This window comes from Erinaceus europaeus, chromosome 19, assembly GCF_950295315.1.
Source record: "Erinaceus europaeus chromosome 19, mEriEur2.1, whole genome shotgun sequence".
Classification (NCBI taxonomy): Eukaryota; Metazoa; Chordata; class Mammalia; order Eulipotyphla; family Erinaceidae; genus Erinaceus; species Erinaceus europaeus.
This window is the reverse complement of record NC_080180.1, coordinates 21,045,629-21,059,735: the sequence shown is the minus strand read 5'-3', so window position 1 is coordinate 21,059,735 and position 14,107 is coordinate 21,045,629. Positions and strand designations below refer to the sequence as shown.

The window sequence follows — 14,107 nt, the reverse complement described above, 5'->3', positions numbered from 1 at the left end:
GGGAAGGGATAGAGAAGAGAAGAGAGAGAGAGAGAGAGAGACAGAGAGAGAGACAGACAGACAGACACTTCCAACACTGCTTTTGCAAAGCTTTCCCCTTACAGGTGAGGACGGGGGCTCAAATCTGGGTCCTTGTGCATTGTCACATGTGTGCTCAACCAGGTGCACCACAATCTGGCCCTTTTTTTCTTACATTTTTATTATTAGTGATGCAATAGTGTTTTACAAGATAATAACATTAAAGGGTTATAATTCCATGCTATATCCACCACTGAAGTTCTGTGTCTGCTCTCTCCAGCAAAAACCACCATACTTTTCAAAAAGTCTTAGAAATAGTCTATCTTCTTATTTTTTAAAATACAAAATAGTCAAATTTTTACAAAGTTCTGGTGGTGGGAATTGTGTGGACTTGTACCCCTCTTATCCTACGGTTTTGTCAGTGTTTCCTTTTTATAAATAATTTTTTTAAAAAAGTCAATTTTCTCAAATTATAGTTTTTTTCTTAAATATTTATTTATTTTTCTTTTTGTTGCCCTTGTTTTTATTGTTGTTGTAGCTGTTGTTGTTGTCATTGTTGGACAGGACAGAGAGAAATGGAGAGAGAAGGGGAAGACAACGGAGAGGAGAGAAAGATAGACATCTGAAGACCTGCTTTACCGTCTGTGAAGCGACTCCCCTGCAGGTGGGGAGCTGGGGGCTTGAACCGGGATCCTTGTGCTTTGCGCCACATGCGCTTAACCTGCTGTGCTACCGCCCGACTCTCAAAAAGTCAATATTTTTTTTAGTATTTTTTTTCAGAGCACTGCTTAGTTTTGGCTTATGGTGGTGCAGGGGATTGAACCTGGGATTTTGGAGCCTCAGGCATGAAAGCCTCTTTGCATAGCCATTATGCTATCTCCCCCCACCCAAAATAGTCAAATATTTTTAAAAGTAATGTTCTGTTAAGACACACCTTTGTGAACATTTTTGTACCTTAAATGAACATACTTGATCTAAAACTATGGTTTTTCTGTGAAAGACACATATAAATTTGCTTATTTGACAGCTAGATGATATGGAGAAACTAAGGCTGGCAGACTGTAACCACTCATTTTTACATTTTTCACCTCAACTATCCTATTTTGTAGGTCCTACCAAAATAACAGATTTAAAGGCAACATCTGTTAGTGCCACAGGCTCAAGATTCCTGCTGGGGCAAATCTATAAACACTCCATTTGTTGAAAAAGAGCTGCAAATCCCATGCTAAGCTTTTCACCTCAATCATGGGGCTAGAACTCTGACATTAGTTAAGCCCAAGCCATGGTTAAAGCTTTCCAGCCATATTATCAACCAAAAAAAAAAAAAAAAATTTTTTTTTTGTAAGTAAGACTCCAGCAGAAAGAACAACAATTATTCTCAGAGACTCTCTATGATCAAAGTCATCACAGAACTGACTGCGTTGATAAAAGAGTTGAGCCCAAGTACTTTGAAGACGCCATCATAGAACTATTACCAAGGTAATGATGGGGTCCCAGAATACTCGGTCTGAAAATTATCCTTGTCTCAAGAATGTCATTAGTTAGTCTCGGATATATTTTTTAAACTTTAGGAAAATATCAGTCGTTAATTCACCAGAATGTTAAACTGTAATTTCTCCTTGATTTTGGGTAATTTCTCCTTGTTGTTTATAGCAGGAAAAATATTCCCTTTTGTAATAAATATTTTCTAACATTCCCTACTCCAATCTTTACTATTTTGAAATGAAGTTCATAAAAAAAAAAAAAAAAAAGCATCAATATGCTAGCATGATGCCGACCAGACTTCCCCGGACAAACAACCCCACCGATGTGTCCTGGAGCTCCACTTCCCCAGAGCCCTGCCCGACTAGGGAGAGAGACAGGCTGGGAGTATGGATCAACCTGTCAACACCCATGTTCATCGGGGAAGCAATTACAGAAGCAATTACTTTCAACCTTCTGCATCCCACAATGACCTTGGGTCCATACTCCCAGTGGGTTAAAGAATAGGAAAGCTATCAGGGGAGGGGATGGGATGCAGAGTTCTGATGGTGGAAACTGTATGAAGTTGTACCCCTCTTATCCTATGGTTTAGCCAATGTTTTTATAAATAAAAAAAATTAAAAAGCATCAATAAAATAGGAAGAAACAAAAGTGTCCATAGTATAGAGAAGTAGTTATTGCAATGTGTTAATACTTGGGTCAACAATATGCTATAAGGCACTATGAAGTAGTCAAGAAGCTTGGACCCATTAAAGAATCATCAGGAAGGTGAAAGCTGTAGGACATATTGGTTAAGTGCCAGTACACAGATGGCACTTCATGAGGAATGAACAGACCTAAGTATAGTCTTCTTCAAATTTTAAGACAGATAAGTTTTTAAAACTTCGCTCTGTCAAAAAAATTCATATATAAGTCTGTATGTACAGTCAAGTTTGCTTTTGGACTCAGGTAACACAGAAGTTTTCATCTGTAAATGTCCAGGGAGACAGTCAGAAGTCAAGCAAAGGGGTTGGGTGGTGGTGTTGTAAGGGTTAAGTGCACATAGTGTGAAACACAACAACCAGCTCAAGGATCTTGGTTTAAGCTCCTGGATCCCCACCTGCAGGGGGGTTGCTTTGCAGTTGGTGAAGCAGGTCTGCAGGTGTCTTTCTTTTCCCCTCTCTGTCTTCCCCTCCTCTCTCCATTTCTCTGTCCTATCCAGCGACAACAGCATCAGCAGCAACAACAATGGGAAACAACACTGGGCAGAAGCACCGGATTCATAGTGCAGGCCCTGAGCCCCAGCCATAACCCTGAAGAAAAAAAGAAAAAAACCAAGCAAGCTGCACAATAATTGTTCTGTGTCTGGTATCTCTGGCCCCTGCCCACTAGACACACATAGGCCATCTCCATCATTGTGATTCCTGAAAGTTCCCCCAGGCATTTTTATAATCTCTTCCAGAAATGCTCCTGCTACTTTTGAGACCCACTAGAAAAGTACAAAGATATTTTTCTACAATTCACTTATTTTCTATAATGAAATGAATTTCTTTTGCAATCCTAAAAAAAGAAAAAAGGGGGGGGGAGGGCTCCTGCAAAGTTTCAAGTTCATCAGTATCCTTCCAACAAAGGTTAAAGGTCACCAATATAAAGTAATACACTGAAGGTAATGAGAGGCAGAATGAAGACATTAGAAGGGTCCGGAGGTTAAAAACACAATTCTTACTAGGATAAGTTTCCCACATCTTTCGGTGAAATATATGAGCAAAGCACAGATAAATACCCTGAAGGTCAATTTACTTTATCTTAAAAAAGATTGGCAACTAAAGCAGAACTCACTGATGTAATGGGGTAGTGGGTTAAAAAAAATTACAAGGTCTCCTTAAAAGGAATATGCCAAAAGAAACTTAGCTCTCAGGACAGTTTACACAGCTTGGGCTTGAGCAAGGCACAAGTTAGGATCCATATATAGAAATGCACAGCATCTGCAGTATTTTAAGAAACTATGGGTAAGAAGCAATGGCAAATGGGCAGTGAGAGGAAAGATCATCCCAGGCTAAAGTGGAATCAAACACTAGAGAAGTCTAGAGTGATTCTCCAACACACATTGGCTACCCACACCCCGAGCTGGTTGCTTGCCATTTCTCAATCTTCATCACCTTCATAGGGACTGCTCACTGTCAACAGCTGTATGAATCTTGGTCGGCTTGTCTGATACACATGGAATGCCTGCTAGCTCCTAAAGGCTGGGTGTAGCAGGACTGCACATAACAGCCACTGCTTACTAGATCTACCCCTATATTCTATATCCATATAATCATATCACTCAACTCCTCAGACTTCTTAAAGTCCTCTCATAAAGGGGACAAATTAACAACCACTCTCCTTTTTTTCTTTCTTATCTGGCTAAAGATAAAGAGATGGAGGGAGGAAAAAAATCTTATTTCATTATAATTTTACTTTCTAAAAAGAAGAGAGGTTTTCTTAAAAAGAAAAAAGATTGTGGCTGCTATATGGTATGATGTGAAAAAAATCTTGCTTTATTACATAAGTAGCTTACTATCTGATAGTTCCCCTACCGTGTCTTTAAATTTAGTCAAGCTGCTGTTCTATCTCCATAGTCCAGTCTTGTCTGGAACATACCTTACCATATTAGGCAATCAGGCCCCAGAGAGAGGGGAAAGCTAAACAAACAGTCCGAGGATTTTACCTAAGAGAAGAACCACAAAGATACTGCCTAGTGGCAGAACATGGGCAGGAAATTGCTGGAAGCCCTCCAAAAGATTAAGATACTACAAGATTTAGTAATAAGATTAAAACATGCTGCTTGAAAGAGGGCAAAAGATGTAATAGAAAAATGAAGTTGTAAGCAAATAAGAAAAGGGGTTATTATTTATTCAAAGTCAGAGAAAGGGGATAGGAGAAGCAGGGGTAGTAAAGATCTATGAAACTAGGGTTATTAGAAACATAATTGGGAAGGGTAATTTAGGCATAAGCATGAAAGTCTGATTGGCTGATGGAGAAATTCACCGGGGCTATATCTGATCAAGTTCTCACACAATTCTGAACAAAATATGAAGCATTTGCTTTTAAAAAAAGGTTTATGTCTTTGTTTATTAATGAGAAATAAAGGAGGATCGAGAGAGAGAAAGAGAGAGAGAGAGAGGGAGAGAGAGGATATCATTCTGGCATATGCACTGCCAGGGCTTGAACTCAAGAACTCATGCTTGAGAGTCTCAACACTATCGCAAGTCTGCTCTCAAAAATTCCTCCTGTATGTTCTCAGAACACACACACATATATATTGAAAGTATTAAGGAACCGGGGATACCTCTGACCTGTCCAATAATCCATTTTTTATGAATAAGTTAATGAACAAGGAGAAAGGCAGCAATTTTTATATGAAAAGACATCAGAGGATGCTCTGGGATACAAGACGCTACTGTGGGCCAGGCAGTGGTGCACCTGGTTGAGTGCATACATTACAGTGCACAAGGACCCAGGTTCAAGACTCTGGTGCCCCACTTCAGGGGGAAGGCTTCATGAGTAGTGAAGCAAAGCTTCAGGTGTCTCTCTGTCTCTTCCCCTCTCTATCTCTCCCCTTAGTAATAAATATATATAAATATATATATATTATATTAAAGATGCTACTGCATCTCTGTTGTATAGACAGGCCAATTAGACTTCACAGCTAATTTCCTATATAGGTGGTTGAAAAGCAACAGCAAAACCATGCACTGCGGTGTATGTTTAGTTTATTCAATTTAGTTTTACAAAGGAGGGGGCTGCAATCATATTCCACGTCAAGTGAGACGATTCATCTATTCCTTTTATTGGTTCCATGGCTCCTCACTTTGAAGTCTGGAGGGCCCCAGGACTCTCCTTTAGGACATCTTTTCTGTCTATATTCATTCACTTGGTGAGCTCATTCAATTCCATGGTTTAAAATACAATCTATATGTTTAATCACATCCAAGTACATATATTTATTACCTAAATTCCAGACTCCTACTTCCTGTTCTCTCCTCTTGATACTTCCATGTGTCAAGTAAATGTAATACTTCTAAGACCAAAACTGTAAGCCTGCTACTTCTCCCTTCCAAGTCTATTTATTTCATTTGTTGATTTCATTAATGAAAATTCCATCCTTCCAATATCTTATCTCAAAAGTTTTAACGTCAATCGTGATCCTTTCTGTTTTTCTTACCCAATATCTAACCTGAGAGCACATCTTGTTGATTCTGACTTGGGAGTATATTCGTAATATGGAAATTCCCCATTATCTTACTATCTGACATCTCTCTGGTGCAAATCACCAATGGTCCCCCCTGGTTAACTGAAATAGTCACCTGATAACCCTTCTTCCAACCACACCTCCTTAGAGTGTATTCTCAAAATAGCAAGCAGAATATCCCTACTATACAAAAAAGCTACAATGTTTCCCCACTCACCCAGATCAGCAGCTAGAACCCTTATAATGGCACCCAGCCTGTTGGTTCACTCAAAGGTGAAACTTGCTGAGTGAAAAACTAAATGGAGAAGGAAGGATGTATGCCTGAACTTCAGGTCTGTCTGCTCGCTGTGTCCGTCCAAGAAAACGGTTCTTGGGTGTAGCAGAACTCACATCACCCTGAGTACTGCTTCACTTCTTTGGTCCTTCCTCAGCTTCCTTAACTGGAAAATGAAATAGCTCTAAATTCCCTTCCAACTCTAAACTATAAAGAGTTATGAGGCAAACAATGTCACTTCAATGAGCTAGTGTCTTCAGGAATTCCTTAGAGACAAAAAGCATTCTGAGTTGAACTCAGCTTTTTTAGTGCACCATCTGCTAGGCCACCAAATTCTTTTCTCTTGGCCACTTGTGCCCTCTAGTGATAAATTCAACCATACAACAGAATTGGCTTGCAAACAGTCTGCTAGAGGAGTAAATGGGAAAGACAAGAATGCAACATGATAAACCCATTGGTCAGCATAGGAAAACAGACTAAAGATGTGTGTGTTGTGTGTGTGTGGAGGGGGGTTGGAGGGGATGAAACCAAATGGTCATCACCTTCTGCAGGTGCCTTACAGTGGTGCCTTCTGGAGCAAACATTCTGTGCAATTACTAGGAAAGAAAACTCATGAATATACAAGTATTTTCAGGTATCACTGAGATAGCCTTCTTCACAGTAAAATCCAGATTGAATTTCCTTTTCACTTATCAAGATAAAAGATATATTAAGACTTATTGAGACTGTTACATTTACTTTCAACACTTCTGTCAAGCAGGTGCTTAAGCCTTTAAATTATATACTCACTGTCAGTCTTGACGCTTCTTTAGAAACCCCATTTACCAATGGGGGTGGGTTTTGACGAAAATCATGTACTGTGTTGGACTGAAGTACTAAGTACCCAGTTTCCAAATGAAATTCCCTGGTGTTACTACCATAGAAATACCTAATCTATGGTTTTTATCAGTGTTTCTTTTTTATAAATAAAAATTAAAAAAAAGAAATACCTAATCTTTCCTCTAACATATAATTGATAAACATTGGGGCCATTCTTGAACATAAAGCTCAACTCTGCATAAAAGTCTGCATAAACAATTATGTTCTCTAGCATAATTATACACACACACACACACAAAGACACAAAGAATTTCAAAGATATTAGAATTTTTTGTTAAAGAAATTGAGAAAGGAGAATGGAAAGGGTATTGCAAAGCAGAAATCAACACCAATTTGGTTTGGAGTATTGCACCAAAGTAAAAAGTAAAAAACTCTTGGGGGAGGGGGGAGGGTAGCTTTTCAGCTCCACTATAGGGGGGATGGGGAGACATAGACGCCAAAGGACACAGACCTTTAGTGGCAGGAATGGTGTTAATATACACTACTACTAACTTATAGTCTTATAAATCATTATTTAATCAATATGTGAGGAGAAAATAGATTGTGTGTCTCCAACTTTTTGATACATAGACCCCAGTTCTGAGTATGTATTCTTCAATCTGAGCACTTAAGTTTTCAAATTGGTGAACTGACTGAATTTTAACAGTGGGCTTAAACTGTTAATACATTTCTAATAATGACTTTTATAAAAATATTAAATCACCTATAGTCTTAGACCAGGAAGACCAGAAGCAAATGGTCTTGTTAGTATATAAGATACAGTTATTTGTAAATAGCATTAAATGACATAACACTTGGTAAGGTTTTGTATGACACAGTAAATCCTAAACATGGGATTTTCAAAGTCAACTAAATTCCCAAATAACTCGGTTATAATAATAACCATCTATTGCCTTTTTAAACTCTAAGACCGCAAGTACCTTCCCCATCCTCTATAAAATCCATATTTCTCCCAGTCCTAGAGCTTCTGGGGCATGGCTCATTTTCCTTCATGCTTCCCTCGATCCATACCATTTGATAACACATCTTCTGATACCAAATCAATGCAACCAGTACCACCTTAACATGTTTCCTTCGGATGGTGTCCAGAGATGCCAGGTGAGGGATGTCAACCCTTCAGCTCCATTACTCTGGTGACGCCTTTCCTAACTCATAAGATGCCTTAATTCCACCTCAGGTGGCCACAGAACCTGTATACAGACTAGGGCCCATGAGATACAGCACATGTATCCATAAGTTAGGGGAAAATATACACCCTAAAGTAAAAGTGCACAATAGTTTACAGCGACTCCATAAGTGCAGCAAACATGTACAAGATCAAAAAACAAACAAGCAAACAACAACAGTACTTGATCAAAATAGTTCCTAAAAAAGTACTTGATCAAATAGTTCCTACTTAGACCTAGATAGCCTCCTCATCTTCTTTCTATTTCACTTCCCTCTGTCACTCTCAGACTTACTTTGTCAGATAAAGTAAGGACTACAAAATCTAGATAAGGGTAAAAGACAGCATACTTCAATGATGGCTCTTTTGGTCACTACCAGGCTACCCCATCATCCGGGGCACTAGTCAAGGAATCCTAGGGTTCCCACATAGATATGATAGGCCTAGACCTCTAGCAGATCCCTCTCTCCACCATTGCTGGTCATCTCCATGAGGAACAGCATTGTGGACACTTCTGTGGGCCTCTGCAGGACCTTATCATTAAGGTGAAACAACAATGGTAGGAACTTCCCCCACTGTCCAAAGGGAGGCTGGGTCAACATATTCTGCCACTCAAGGAAGACTGGTCCTGAACTGGGTGCAGCCTAGAATGTTCTTAGCTGTAACCACAGAATGTGAGCTCAGACCTACAGGGATACAGAAGTTACACAGGCTCCTGTGCTGACTATGGGTCCCAGATTAGATCAATGGGGCCTACAGTTAACAGTATTTATATACTTTTCCCATATTTGGGAGATACTCTCTTCCTTGATCCAGCTTTCTAGTCCTATTTCCAACTCTGACACCATCTCCTCAGACAATACCTTTAGTTCACCTATATGTTGGCTGTAGGGATCAAGCAAAAATTAGTAAAGTTGTGGGTCCCTTGGAATATGCCTAAAACAGACTTCTTAGATCCTTCCAACATGAAGACCCCAATTCTCATCTGCTATATTCTTATTTTTAGGTTCATGATTATTAAACAATTTGTTCTGCTTTATATCTTAATACTTTTCAGCCACCAAATTGCAGATGCCAACCTGACTTCCCTGCGCAGACGACCTCACCAATGTGTCATGGAACCCCACCTCTCGAGGGCCCTACCCCACTAGGGAAAGACAGAGACAGGCTTGGGATTATGGATCAACCTGCCAACACTCATGTCCAGCAGAAAAGCAATTACAGAAGCCAGACTTCCCATCTTCTGTACCCCATATTGGTCCTAGGTCCATATTCTAAGAGAGACAAAGAATAGGAAAACTTCCAACAGAAGGGATGGGATGTGGAACTCTGATGGTGGGGAGTGAGTGGAATTGTACCCTTCTTGTCCCACAATCTTGTCGATTATTATTAAATCAATTAAAATTTTTTTCTTAAATAGTAGGGTTTTTTTTTTCAGAAACTATTTTAAAATATTTTATTTATTTATTTGATAGAAACAGAGAGAAATCAAGAAGGGAGGGGAGACAGAGAGGGAGAGAGACACTTCAGCACTGTTTAAAAACTTGTGAAGCTCCCCTCCTGCAAGTGTCGATCCTGCAAGTGTTGACTAATGATTTGAACCCGGGTCTTTGTGCATTGTAACATGTACACTCAATTCGGTGCCTCACCACCTTGGCCCCAGGAAGGTTTTCTTAATCATGCTGCTGCGAATGATATATGATTAAGAGGTCAAAGCATCTTTTCTTTCTTTCTTTTTTTTGTCACCAGGGTTATTGCTGGGACTCGATGCTGGCACTACAAATCCACTGTTCCTGGAGGCCATTCCCCCCTCCCCATTTTTTTTTAGTGGATAGGACAGAGAAAAATTGAGAGGGGGGGAGACAGAGAGGGAAAGAGAAAGATAGACACCTGCAGACCTCCTTCAACACCCGTGAAGCAAACCCCCTCCAGGTAAGGAGCCGTGAGCTCTCACTGGGATCCTTGTGCTTTGTACTAGAAGCACTTAACCCGGTGCATCACTGCCCTGTCAGAGTATCTTCTTTTGATTTATTTGAGAGGAAGAAATCTATATATTTTTTGATTACTTTAATTCTAACCCAGATTGGAAACATGGAGAAATAACAAAGTTTCCTTTCTACCCTTAAAGTGAATTATTATTGAATGAAAAAAAAAATAACATATACACAAAATTCATGTATCGTCAATACCAGTTTATGGAAATAGAAAACAGAAATTACCCCTTGGGACAGAGAGGGAGCATGAGGAAGCTTTTTGAAGTGATGAAAATGCAGCAGTCAACACTTACCACCATCCCCACTTGCAAAGGGGAAGCTTCACAAGTGGTGAAGTGGTACTGCAGACGTCTCTCCCTCTGTATTACCCCTCTCCTCTGGATTTCTCTCAGTCTCCAATAAAATTTTAAAAAAAGATGTGAAGGGTTGGCAAAAGAGCTCACTAAATAGTGTTCCTGTTTTGCCATTTGGGCAAGCCAGGCTTAAGCCCAGCCTACACAAAACTAGAGGACAATTCAGTGCTATCATCTCTCTCTCGAGATGTGTCTATAGCTACATATCTTTTAAAGTTGACCTGGAGCTGTGAAGCCCTGGTAATGACAAAAGTTTTGTGAAGAGTCTAGGGGAGAGTTGATTTTGAAAATAATAGATGTTGGGGGGGGGCTGGACAGTAGTGCACCAGGTTAAGTACACATGGAAAGAAGCGCAAAGACTGCCATAAGGATCATGGTTCGGGCCCCTGGCTTCCCACCTGCAAGGGGGTGGCTTCACAAGCAGTGAAGTAGCCTGCCGGTGTCTGTCTTTCTCTCCCCTTCTCTGTCTTCCCCTCTTCTCTCTCGATTTCTCTCTGTCCTATCCAAAAATAACAACAACGTAGAAAAGTGGCCACCAAGAGCAGTGGATTCATAGTTCAGGCACTGAGCCCCAGCAATAACCCTGGAAGCAAAAAAAAGAAAGAAAGAAAGGAAGAAAGGAAGAAAGAAAGAAAGAAAGAAAATAAATAATAGATGCCACCACTCTTAAGAAGCAAGCTAAGACAGAAGAGAGCCATCATGATCTCAATAGGAGACATAGTTTTATTGAACTGAAAACCAAGAAAAGAAAAAATTGCCTTGCTTTCTCAGCAGTATCCAAACTGGTCAACTAACAGTGCTGTTTTAACAGAATGTTCTTCCTTTGGCTGGCTCATCCCTGCTGCAGGACCAGAATGAACTAGCTGTGCTCTCTGATGGAGGACATGGAGTTGGGGATTGGGGGGCGGGGAGAAAAAAAAATGGCCCTAAGATAGTGACTGACTGTCTTGAAGTAGAATTGTAGTGTTTGTACAGGTCCTTGACCAGGCTTCCTGCTCTGGGGGCCCATAAGGACAATGGCAGCATGACTGCTAGAAAAGACTGCTTGGGAGAAAGACAGGGAAGAGTTTCACTGAAATAAACTGTTACAGTGAAGCAAAAAAGTCTAAGGCTTCTACTGAAAATGTCTCATGCTGTGCTGGCTGGCTGTCTTTCCTTCTGCATTGACTAGCACGCAAGGAGGGAGACTAGCACCTGAAATGTGCTTGTTCCAACTCTGGCTTATCTATAGACATTCAAAGTAACCAGTCTAGAGAGACAAAGAGGATTATTCTTCTTTTAGACTCACATTACAGTCTACTTGACACAAGTTAAAACTAATAGGTAGTTGAACCAACTAGATGAGTGAAGTGTTTTTTTTTTTTTTAGTCTTGCAAAAAACTTTTTCTTTTTTAAATTGTGGGGGGAATTAATGGTTTACAGTCAACAGTAAGTACAATGGCTAGTACATGTGTAAAATTTCTCAGCTTTTTGCAGAACACACTAACCCCTCTGCCTATACGGGTCCTCCTCCACCATTCTTCTTCTAGCGTTTGCCCTTCTTCCGTAGCCAGTCAACAGCGTCAGGTTGAGCCTGATGTAAAGTTTCGAGACCTCCTTTGAATCTGGAGAGGTGGCAGTCGTTGACTATGTGAGTCATAGTCTGTCTGGAGCCGCAGGGGCAGTTCGGGTCGTCTCTGGCTCCCCAGCGATGGAGCATAGCGGCGCACCATCATTGTGAACCAGGATCTAGACCTCCCAGCCCCAGTCCTTTACTTTGGTGCAATACACCAAACCCACTCCAAGTTCTGCTGTGTGTTTCCCCTTCTGTTCTTATTTATGACATATCTCAACAGTCTTTGCTTTTCCTCACCAGTTAGAATCTCATTTCTATAATTTTCTTTTTGAAAATTTTAAAACATATTTATTTATTCCCTTTTGTTGCCCCTTTTAAAAAAAAAAATTTTTATTTATAAAAAGGAAACATTGACTAAACCATAGGAAAAGAGGAGTACAACTCCACTCAGTTCCCACCACCAGAACTCTGTATCCCATCCCCTTCCCTGAGAGCTTTCTTATTCTTTAACCCTCTGGGAGTATGGACCCAGGGTCATTGTGGGATGCAAAAAGTGGAAGGTCTGGCTTCTGTAACTGCTTCCCCGCTGAACATGGGTGTTGACAGGTCGATCCGTACTCCCAGCCTGTCTCTCTCTTTCCCTAGTGGAGAAGGGCTCTGGGGAAGCGGAGTTCCAGGACACATTGGTGGGGTTGTCTGTCCAGGGATGTCTGGTCTTGTTGCCCTTGTTTTATTAATGTTGTTACTGATGTCATTGTTGTTGGATAGGACAGAGAGAAATGGAGAGAGGAGGGGAAGACAGAGAAGGGGGAGAGAAAAATAGACACCTGCAGACCTGCTTCACTGCTTGTGAAGTGACCCCCCTGCAGGTGGGGAGCCGGGAGCTCAAACTGGGATCCTTATGCCGGTCCTCGTGCTTTGTGCCACATGCACTTAACCCGTTGCGCTACCGCCCAACTCCCTCATTTCTATAATTTTAAATCAATAGTCCTAGAGTGAAATTCTCCAGGAAGCACTGCATCAAAATCATCTTATTTTTCTTTATTTTGTGCCCTAGGCTAGGATTTTCCCATGCCAAATTGTTTTGAAAGGTAGACACAAAGATTTTAACTGACAATAGACATTCCACAAAAAAGTCTTCCTTGTCATTATTCCTTTTGTGGATTTAAATGACTTCTACAGCTCTGGAGGGATCACAGTACATTTCACAACCCTGTAATCCAGTACTCAGATTCTCTTCTTTGCTGTCTTATAATTCCCAAGCAACTTCTCCATGTTCCTTCTTTTTGTCTCTAAGAGCCTCTCTAAATCTGTGTCATTTGCCACATACACAGGTACACACAGCACTCACAGGACTTCTCTATGTTACTGCCACAGGGCAGAGTCTTTGTGCAAGACCCTCAGCTTAAATCAAGAGTCGCTCACTCGCACCTATGTCACCACAGCTCATCCAAAGTGTTTTTGAAAGGCAGTAGTTGACTATCTTGGATCTTGATTAAACATGCCGGTGACAATACAGTATCTACTATTTCCTCTGCTAAAAATTCATCTGTCACATTTTAGCATGGGTTACCAAACATATTATGAGAGCACACTTTCAACTAGCCAGAGGGTTCAAAAAGGTAATCTTTTAAAGTGATTTCAAATAGAAACTCAAATCTCCACACATTTACTTAAAATCAAATCCATTCCTTCCTGAAGAATGGTAATAGTAAAGACACCACTAATTTCTTTCTTTTTTTTTTAACTTTAAAAAAAAAATTTTTTATATTTATTTTATTTATTTATTTATTCCCTTTTGTTGTCCTTGTTGTTTTATTGTTGTAGTTATTATTGTTGTTGTTGGATAGGACAGAGAGAAATGGAGAGAGGAGGGGAAGACAGAGAAGAGGTGAGAAAGACACCTGCAGACCTGCTTCACTGCCTGTGAAGCGACTCCCCTACAGGTGGGGAGCCGGGGTTAGAACCAGGATCCTAATGCCGGTCCTTGTGCTTTGCGCCACCTGCGCTTAACCCGCTGTGCTACAGCCCGACTCCCACCACTAATTTTCTATGTCATTTGAGTACCAGGGGGGATGGGCTAGGTAATTCACTACAGAGAAAAACTAGAGGGTGATAGCATAATGGTTATGCAAAGAGACTCTCATGCCTGAGGCTCCAAAGTCCCAGGTTCA

General features: G+C 40.5%; 1 protein-coding gene across 14 annotated transcripts in view; it reads right to left on the bottom strand.

Annotated features, from left to right (window-relative positions):
• Positions 1 to 14,107, bottom strand: part of PPP1R12B (protein phosphatase 1 regulatory subunit 12B) — a 235,403-nt gene that overhangs the window by 77,022 nt on the left and 144,274 nt on the right. The window lies entirely within an intron of this gene.